Raw genomic sequence first — 7,103 nt, 5'->3', positions numbered from 1 at the left:
TTATAAACTGTGTACAAAGTCATCAAATAAGCTCCATTGTTACTAGCTGCAGCAGAATATGAAATTAAAGTGACAGAAGAGTATTTTTACTTTGAGCTAATGAGTATTTCAACACTAGTTTATTCTTTTTTATACATGTCCTCCACTACATTTCAGACATTTATTAGCATTATATTTACAGTATTTGTTTTACCACAGTTATTATTCACTTGTCAGTGGTTCCCAAACTTTTTAGCTTATGACATCTTACCGAAAAACATAAAATGATGCAACACTCCCCAGTGGCCCTTAAGTTAAGACAAATGGAGTAGAAACTTCTTTCGTACTGCATTAGTCATCTTAAAAGAACCAAGTATTAAAACCTGAACTTAATCTCAAATGCTGCTCACAGATTGATGCACCAGTATGAAGTAAATCTACCTTTAGATGGATGATGTATGTTAATAATACTTGTAACAGAGTATTTTTACAGTGTTGTGTTAGCATGTATTCTTATAAGTAAATGACCTAGTTACTTTTTCCACTGCAGTACAAAGGTGATTCTTTCCTCTCTCTTTAAATGGTATTTCTTGAAAACGTACTGAACTGCTGTACTGCTCCAGCTATATCTTCCTAATTTTTCTCTGTGATTCATTCCAATATGTTAATATGAGATTTAATTAATTAGAAGTGACAACACTGGAAGACAATTTCAGACTTGCTGACTCACGTTTCTTTTTTTTTTTTCCCCCCTTGAACAAAAAGTCCAATAAATCAGCGCCGCTTACATCATTTTGAGATGAGTAGTTTAACATATGCGATAAATCTGGGGGATGGATAGTGTATTGGTAAGTGTGTGGTCTACCTTCAGTAGGGGTCCTTAGGCAAGACCTCCTTACACTTACCCTGCCTTTGCCTTGTACCTTGTAAGTCGCTCTGGATAAAAGCGCCTGTGAAATGACTCAGTTTAATGTAAATCTTTCCTGGTGAAATGACCTCTAAGATAAAGTGGATGGGTTTGATGTTCCCCTTACGGCTACACTGTTGCACTGGTGATAAAAGCACTCTTTGAGAAAAGTCCCCTCAAAAATATAATAATATTCTTTTCACTGATTTTTTATTGAAGTTTGGCTTCTTCTAATCACATCAGCAGTGGATAAATTCACACCCAGCCAGCACTCAAAGTAAAACCATGCAACAATGCTTTTAATTTAGGGATATGTATGAGATTAGATTGCAAATAAATCTTCTTCTCTTTGGTTGAAGCACCCCTAAAAAATTATATATAAGAGAACACTTATGATTTAGCTGTACCAGCATGCGTTTCTCGCTGTGTGAATGCTGAATAATGATTTATTGGTCTTTACTGGAGACTTGTGCTGCATGATAATCAAGCTGAAGAGCGCCCTACTTATCCAGACAAGGTGTTTGCAAACATTTGTTTTATTTATAGTGACGGATGGCAACATGTTAAGAGTCCATTGAGGTGTGAGTGATGGGAAAATTCATGTTTTGGTTGCATCTTGCCTCCATCACTTTGAATTTCATCAGCAGCATCAGCAGGGGGCAATATTGCAACGGGATTCATGTCTTGGTGTCAGAGACAAACTTTGTTACAGCTCAGGGTGAAATGAAAATGGAGCTCCTTCACCCAAGTGAATCAGACTCTGGCTCTCTATGATATAAAGTTTCAAATATCAAACTGTGACTATGACTGGAATGAGTGCTTTTTATACGACTTCATGCATTGAACACACACACACACGCACAGTCCATAATTAGTCGATGATGGATGTCCATATCCTACATCATCCAGCAAGACATGCAACCATCTGGTGAGACCAGCATGGCCTGTGCAGGCTACCAGTGCTTCTCCCTAATGAGCCACCCTCTTGGCCACCATGCTGCAGTTAACAAGCTTCTCTGTCAGCCGTGATCTTGTGCGCTGATGAGTTCCCTCTCTACCCCCCTAACAAGCCAGCTTGGGCAGCTACTTCATGTCTCCCGTGAATGGCGGCTTAGCTCCCCTCCACCGTTTGTTGTGCCGCATTTAGCGACAAAGCCCACGCATCCTGGCCTTGACATCTACAGCACCATAATCTTGCTTTGAAAAGTTGTTTATCTGTTCACCCGCCGCCCCCACAGTTACAGTTGGGGACATTTTCCTTGCTTGTTTGTGCCTTGCCAGTATTTTTGACACCACTCTGCTGTTTGGGTAAATTGCTGTGCTGCAGTGATGGATGGTGAGCAAACTGGGCTGTTGCCACTTGCTGCAGTCCCTCATAAAGCCAACCTGTGCTGCTGAACAAAAGGTGTTGTGGGTCGCCCCTGTGTCCTTAACTACTGGTTTGATTCGGCTTCCTCTGCAGCCAACTGACATCACAGTAAAGTGGTAAACCTTGACTCTGCATTTCTGCTTAAAGGGTTAGTTCAGCCTGAATGAACGAAGAGTTTCTCATTTACATCGAGTTTCCTTCAAGTGAAGAGGTTTGATTTGAAGACGCCACCTCTGAGATTTCTTCTTACAACGAAAGTAGAATGGAGGAGAATGGGATTTTGTTGTGGTGCTCACAGCAATGAAAAAAATACATTTAAAAATTCAGCAGCTACATCTCTTTCCAGAAACAATGTCCCAGTTATTCACTAATGCACAGACTGTGCTCTGAACTGTTTTTGCTAGAAATATTTTTTACTTTAAAACTATCTTAAAAACTATTTTTACTTTCCAGAGCTGTAATTTATCACCTAAAATGGACTTTATCGCCCTGATGGTTGTAATATTCTGCCACTTGACTTGTCTGAACACTTGAGATTGTTTAAAATTGTGTATCTTTAAGCAGTTTCTGGCTTGAAGCCGTATCATCTTGCCACTCCTTAAATGTCATGGAGTGGTGGTCAGATCCACCAGACCAAGTCTGACTTTTTCAGACTGTTTTATGTTTTTATTAATATACAATATTAATAGGTTTTATATCTTTCTGTAAGGTGCTGGTGCACAGATGCTAAATTGCCTAAAATGTAAAATTGTACAATAAAAAAGCTAAAAAACTAAATAAATTTTGTGAAATAGACACAAAACAAACCTTTTAAAAGTAGTTCAACCTGATATTGTCTCTGTTGAGAGTTTCACATACACCAAACGCTGACTGTGGTCAGAGTTGTCTTTTCCTGTAACCACACTCAACAGTGATGCCATAAGGTCCTGGATTACACTTGTACATCACTGAAGCATAGAGAGGAATTAACCATCTGGGGAACAGCAAAAAGCAAGATTTTCCAGCTGCTTAAGTGTTGTTAACGTTGATGTCATCACAAAATTCAATGTTTATCAGGTGTCATCACTCTCATAATGGCGCATCAACAGCAAACAAGATGCAGACAATTGTAATAATACATTTGTGTACCTAAGGTGCAGTGTTTATGTACAGTCTAACACAATTCCTGGTGTGGGGGTGTAATGGGTGAGTATTAGTAATAGTATAGCAAAACTGTACAGTAACAACAGCCAGTTATCGGCTGCTAATGAGCGTGATGGACTGTGGAAATAAGCTGTTCTGCTGTCTGGCAGTTTTGGCAAACGGAGCTGTGCAGCGCCTGCCATGACGGAGGAGCTGGAGTAGTTGGGCTGTGTCCAGGGTGAGATGATTTTCCGTGCCCGTCTCCTGGCTCTTGAGGTGCACAGGTCCTGGAAAGTGGGCAGAGGTGCACATGTGATTTTTTTTTTTGTCTGCTGCAGTCTGTTCTTGTCCTGTTTAGTAGCTGATTCATACCATGCTGCAATAGACAGCAGCTCCAGTACTGGGCCCTGTGGTATATTAAATATCCTTGTCACAGTTGACACAAGACTGGTGGATATGGTGACAAAGTCATGACTGTGTTCGGCTCCAGGTTCATTTGCACACTTATCACCATATTGGATGAGGCTGAGAACACTTAAGTGCTCTTTCTGCCTCAGTCTGATATGCTTCATATTTTTTTACTGTAAACATGAGGATGATGATCTGGCACAATTCATCAGGGTGTATACATCTTAAACAAATTGAGATGAAGAAAAGCAAAACCTAAAGTAATGTGTATTATTTATTTTAGTGCACAGCCTGTAAAGATTTTGGTAAAGGTTATTTGTACTCTTATTTTCTTGCCACTGTTAACAACATCCTCTTTAACAACATCCTGTCTGAGCTGTTCTCCTAAAACACAAAACACAGTAAAACGCATTGGCTGAGTGCATTTAAAGTCTCTAAACTAACAATCCACAATCCTAAAGTGGTATTCTCTATTACCACCATGTGACCTTTCCTTAGTATTTAATCCTTCTGCAACTTTAGAGCTAAATTAAAGTAAGTGAATAATGAGGACAGTGAAATTATCAGACCTGCAACCTGTAGTCACTGTCTGTTATGGATCCTTTTTAACAACCCAGATGATAATGAAGATGCCGCAAAGACAGCATAGAAATCAAGTCATAAACTAGGAGGACAGTCAGCTGTTTTCACAGCTAATAGCATGACCTCTACCACAGTGCAAGCTCAGCTTTCATTTATGTTTATCAGTTTATGACAGCCCAGTCTGTTCCCTTGTGAACTGTGGCTCTGTGATTAATGAATTCCACACATGCCGTGCAGTTCTTATCTATATATGTATGTTTATTAAGTAGTCACTTTTGGTGATGCTAGCAGTGTGCAATGGAGACTGATATCTCTGATAATCCAATCTGGAAAAATCAACTAATGGAGAGTCATGCACTAAGCCCTTTATTCAAGGTTGGAGTAGGGATGTGTAGTGTGCCATAGATCACTGGGTGCTGCTGTGGACTTTTGTCAGGCTCATTACAAGAACACATTACAGTTGGAAAGAGTCCAAGGTTTGCATTTATTGTAGCCTCACACTCAGATTTAATCAAATCGCATTTTAAATTAACAGTAAAGCTGACTAATGCTTGGATTTCTGTAGAAACCATAGTCATAATTCAGTATATTGTTATCCGTAATTAAAATGGGATACTTCCTCATTTATTAGCAAATTATATTTTGTAAAATGTGGTAAATGATTACAACATTAAATTATTTCCACTCTTGTGTGTATGTGTGTGTGAATGCAATTAATCTACTTCAACATCAAGAAAGAGAGACACAGTATCTCGGCAAGTTAGACTTTTATCCATCAGGAGGTCATCGCATCGGTACCAAATCCATTCTGAAGCTTCTCCCACCATCCAATCATAAATAACTATCTTCAGCAACAAGAACAATCCTTTAACAGATGGTGTGGCCCCCACAGAGCCCCGATCTCAACATTGTGGAGTAGTGAGATTGCACACTAAATCCACTGAACAACTGTGACAGAGTCTTCAACATGAGTACAAAGGAAGGCAACTGATGTGGGTTCATGGTATTACATTTGAAATATTCTTCAATTTCATATTAGCAATGAAATCTTTTTCACAGTTAGTGGAAGTTATCGGTTGTTGGGCTGCTTAAGAAATGTCTAACAAGTGCATTAGTCATGAAAAATCATCTTGGGTTATCACTCACACACACACACAAAAAGACTTTTCATATGAGATTGTTAATCGTAAATATCAGACCTTGAAATGTTCCAAAAAATTATTTAGTTTTTTTGCTTTTGCTTCCTGTGAGCTACTGGTTTTAAGCATTTTAATGCATTAATTAATCAGATTAATTAAGTACATTTTGCTACATGTAGGCAACACAACAACATAGAAGTTTACATGTCTAACAGCAGTTATAAATGAGTAGACTTTATTTTGTGTGTTGTGAGACAAAACATGAAGAAGCTATTAAAAACTCTTTTATATCTTAAAAGTACATTTTGCATGATTTTATTCTAAAACTAATGGGCGTGTGCACGCAATGAATGCACAGAGAAATGCACAGAGAAATGTGCAGGGAAACAGTTGGCAAGTCCTGCTGCCTGCGCTGCATGCACTTTAGAGACGGTCCCTAACTCTTTTTTTTATTATTATTATTATTTCCCAGTGGATTTTTTTTTTTGCCGACCTTGCCGAAGGATTTCAAATAACTTCGCTTCAATCAAGGATCGTGAGGTAAAAACTAAGCAACACGGTAACATGTGGGTCTGTGATGCACGACAGATTTAAATGTTCATGAGGATTAACTTTGGCGAATGTCTGAACCATGTGCGCCGCTGGGTTGTTTGTTCAGTTTATCCAGAATTAAACAATCATTTATAAATTGGGAAATAACACAACGTCATTATAACAGTTTCTTGACAAGACCCGCACAGCCACACAGGTGTTTCCACTTAAACTGAGACTGAAACGCTGTGGCTGAAACTACAACGCTGGGAATTACATGTTGATGTGTGCTGAACCATAAACGTTTCTTCTTGTTGTGTCTAGATGCTTTTCTAAATCTATTCCATCTGAAAAGTTTTAATTTGTGGAGTGTGAACTCCACCTTGCTTCTACTTGAGAGTAAGAAAAAGGTGTGAGTGAATGATGGGATTAATATGGCCACGCTCAGCAAATGTGAATATCATTGTTAGATAAGATTCTGAATTCAAAATTAAACAATAAATCCTCTTAGACTTCATAGAAAAATAACTTTAACTCCACAATGTGCTTGGAATCATCACATTTTTAAGTTTCCTTTAGAGTTAAAGTGTTCCTCCATGGACACATTACAAACAGAAAGCACTAAAAGCAAATTCAGCTCACTTTTAATGGCGCCAGTAGGCTTAGAATGACTTGAGTCAGTTAGATCACTGATTCCAGAGCAGTCTTATACTTCCTGTTTTATGGTGAGGGTCTTCCAGAGGGCCACAGTATCAGACTTTTAAAAAAAAAAAACCCTCATCAACAGTAAAATGATCACCTTTCAGGACAGAAGATTATGGTTTGTTGACCAAGTCTCCAGTGCACAATAAATACACAGCAGTTTTATCACAGAAGGGAGCAGCCAGGGAGCGATTTCAATATAGATTACTGTGTGCAGTGGCTAGTACAGTTGCAGGGCTGTGTAGCCAGCAAAGTGATTACGGCATGAGAACAGCGACATTTACTAACAAGTGTGAAGCAACTGAGTGGACAAACTCCTACAAGTCAGCAAAAACAAAGGTGGCCACGAGAGAGTGTAATACTG

This window comes from Anabas testudineus, chromosome 24, assembly GCF_900324465.2.
Source record: "Anabas testudineus chromosome 24, fAnaTes1.2, whole genome shotgun sequence".
NCBI lineage: Eukaryota > Metazoa > Chordata > Actinopteri > Anabantiformes > Anabantidae > Anabas > Anabas testudineus.
Note: the sequence above shows the minus strand (reverse complement) of the source record.